The sequence below is a fragment of the Thamnophis sirtalis genome, unplaced genomic scaffold (genome assembly GCF_051295495.1).
Source record: "Thamnophis sirtalis isolate CommonGarterSnake01/CBP01778 unplaced genomic scaffold, rThaSir2_p1.2 scaffold_4, whole genome shotgun sequence".
NCBI classification, from domain to species: Eukaryota; Metazoa; Chordata; class Lepidosauria; order Squamata; family Natricidae; genus Thamnophis; species Thamnophis sirtalis.
In genome coordinates this window covers 112,338,529-112,342,274 of record NW_028261384.1, presented here as the reverse complement: position 1 = coordinate 112,342,274, position 3,746 = coordinate 112,338,529, and positions in this window count along the sequence as shown.

Genomic DNA, 3,746 nt, shown 5'->3' with positions numbered 1-3,746 from the left:
AAAATCAGGTTAACCCCAGCCCTGCAATCATGCTGGAAATTCCTTAAGACTTTGTTATAGCAAAAGGCCTGAGAGTCCTAAGGAACCAGAGATATTCTTATTTGGCTCCGTTGTGGTGGATGTTCTGTTGTTTTGGTGGGGTTTTCATATTTTACATTAGTTAAGTGTTTTTTTTTCATTGTTAAGGACTTTTATAAATGTATAGAAATTGGTTTTAAATATTTATTGTTAATCAATTTACTGTTTTTATTTATTGTTATACAGAGTCAATTCTTGTGAGAAGGGCTGCCATATAAATTTGATATATAAATATATCATTAGACTGCATTGCATGATGCATTAAACTTAATAATATTACTATCATTTGATGCACTATTTCTGTATATTCTGGGCAATTTGCAGTGTTAACCTAATAAGATTAACAAGCATCAGTTAACGTAATCATAATCAATCAATTTTTGAGGATAGCATGTTCTTCCCTACTCATATCCACAAAGGAAACATACATTACTTGAGAATCAAAAATAGACAGTTATGTTATAATTACTATGAGACCCCCAAAACCTTCCCTGAAAGCATTTTCTTAAAAATATGCTTTTTAAAACAAAAATAGGCCTGTAAAGCCAAAATAAGTCTTTCTGTCTGGAAGTCCTAGGTTATCGTTAAAAGGCTTCATTTCACCTACAAGCAATCTAATTTCTTTTCTTCTGGGCTTCTTTGTATTGTTTGTACTAAAAACAGATTGTGTGTATCAAGTTCTGCACCATGAAGGAAATTCCAGACAGGCTACTTCTCAATTTACTAGATTCCAATTACAATTCTCTTTTATTCTTGTCCTATTTCCTCTACTACTGGCAAAATGCTCAGCAGTTTTTCCCAGTCACTGCCACAAAAGATGTTTCAATCAGACGGACGCTTCCAGGCTTTTGAATATAGTTTTCAGAATCTTGAAATATAGCTTTAGTAGTTCTCCCCTAATATTTATCTTTTGTGAGTTTCCAATGACCTTATATGAATAAAAAGAAATATGTGTCCTAAACCAAGTGATGTATTTCTCCCCCCCCCATCTCAATAGTATAGCATCAATAATAAGACAATGTCATCTGTTTTATAAAAATATGATTAATAAATGATAAAGGAAACTCTTTGCTACAATTCAGTGATTATCTTCTTTTTTGCAGCGTAGTTCTAGTAGCTGTAATAAGTTCAGAGAAGTTTCTAAACAAAGTTCAATTGTTTTTAAAAGAGAACTTATTTTTACTAAGTATATCAAATGTGAGTACACTAATTGAAAAAATCTGTATTTTTATTATTTTGTATTTTTAATTTAATCTTCAAGATTCAGTATAGCAGGCTCTTATGAACAGTTGACTTTGTTGTGCTATGTTTTATCTAAGCATTATATATGTGGAAGGACCTGTTCCAGGCAGTGGTGGGTTTCAAAATTGTTTACTACCAGTTCTGTGGACGTGGCTTATTTTGTGGGTGTGGCTTGGCAATCATGTGACCAGATGGGAGTGTTTTGGCAGTCATGTGACTGGGTGGGCATGGCCAATTTAGTGTTCCATTTGCCAATTTAGCAGTCCATTAAGCACAGCAGCCCCCTTTTCTATTATTTTTAATCCTGCATGAAGTTTTTGCTCTAGGGTTTTTTTTTACTAGTGGGGAGAGGTTGGCAATGCCTGGGGATTTCTGGGAATTTCTCCTCTGTTAGAGGTACTAAAATAACCAAGATGATATAAGGTCTCCTGCTGCAGCAGGGTGTTGACTAGATGAGGCTTCCAGCCCTGGATTACAGTGCTGTTTCAAAGCATCCCCTAAAGCTGCGTATAGTGCCAGGTTTCTGGTCCTCCCTAAAGCCTGCTGGGAGCAAAAATGGGTACAGCCCCCCTCCCATGCTCTATTTTGGGCATTGCAGGCCTCCCTAAAGCCTGCTGGCAGCCAAAATGGGGATCCTGGAAGGGGTGGGGGAAGGGAAGGTTGCGAGGCCGGTAGAGATGGTGGGGGGGCACAGCAAGCTGCGTGGGGGGGGGGTTAGAGAGACTTACCTGTAGGCAGGAGGAGGAGGCAACTCAATTGGGGTGCAGGGATAGGCACCATGTGACAGCTTAGGCAGGGAAGCCACCTGGGAGGTGAGGAGTGACTGGGTGGGGCGAGTGGATGGGGCATTTGCATTTAAAATGGTCCGCATACAGACAACAGTAAAAAGGGGGGTGTACATTTTTCCATGAAGATTGTTCTGCGCATGTGCAGAAAAGAAAACCAAGATGGTGCTGGCACCAAGAATAGTATTGGTACAGCCACATGTCTGTGGGGTTACTATAAGGTGACCAGATTTTCAGATTGGAAAAGAGGGACACCTTTGACCAGGGGGGGCGGGGGGGGCTTGATTAAAAATTTTATACGGAGCAACAAAAATTTTCATACATCACAAAAATAGTATTGTAATATTTTTTTATTTCAACATAACTACAATTTACAAATATAATACGTTTATTTACATTTATATTTATTAAATATATTGACAAAAATTATGTACAGTACAAATATAATACATTTATTTACATTTATATTTATTAAATATATTGACAAAAATTATGTACAGAATAATTTTACTCTTTGGCATATTTCTCACTTGAGTGAATTTTTTTTAGTAGATTGCTGTCATTGTTTAAAAGGTCATGAAATTTTTCACACGAATTTGTTAAATTATATTTGACACATAAAATGGCTTTCAAAGTCTCAACACTTAATTGTGATTTTTCTGATGTCCACACTTGATTTACCGTAGAAAAAACACGTTCAGTCGCAGCATTAGTTCCTGGTAAGGACAGCGTGTATTCCACAATTTTTAATACATTATTGTATGAAATATGGTTTGTTTGAAAATGATGAAATATTTCTAGCCATTTGTTCTCTATTGTCATTTTTGCTGATGCCCAAGATTCAACCTTTTCCTTATTCATATATTGTTTTAAATATGATACCTCAGTAAAAAGATTAGTTTCAGAAATATCACTATTTGGGAAATTTTGATTAATATGCTCGAATGATTTTTGCACATCATGCCAATCAAGTTCTTTTTTTAATGCAACCCAATTAAAATGTTCAATATCGTTATAATGTACCGTCCACTCTTCTAAATAATCTACGCAGTTACTATAGAAGTTTTTAACATGATTCATGGTGTCTGCACGATTTATTGCACCTTGTTCTTCTAGCTGCCTTATAATATTACGGATAGTTATGGGAATAAAAATATTTTCTAACCGCTCTTGACACTGAAATTTTAAATTATTAAGTTCATTTGCTACTTCGATTACCGAAATTTTGTCACCTTCAATAAGTTTTATACTATTTTGAAAAAGAGCTGCTTGATTGTGTACAAACTCTAGCCAAATTTTTGAAGATTCTTTTTCAAAAAACTCTTTTAAAATTCTAGGACATTTATCCTGTGATAGAAAGTAGGACTTCAAAGGATTGTATAGTTGCAAAATTCTTTCGACAGCTGGCAAAAGAGCTAACCAGCGCGTTTTACTGTATCCAAGCATTTTGCGATATTCGACTTCCGCATTTTCACAAAATTCCTTAAGAATTTCAATGCGCACAGTGTATATATAAAAATAAGAATATATTTTAACAATAATATTTTCCACATCTATGGGCAACAAGTGAGCAGCTGTTTGAATGGCATTATGTATTATGTGTGCTGCACAACCAACACCAATAATGTTTTGATTAAGCTT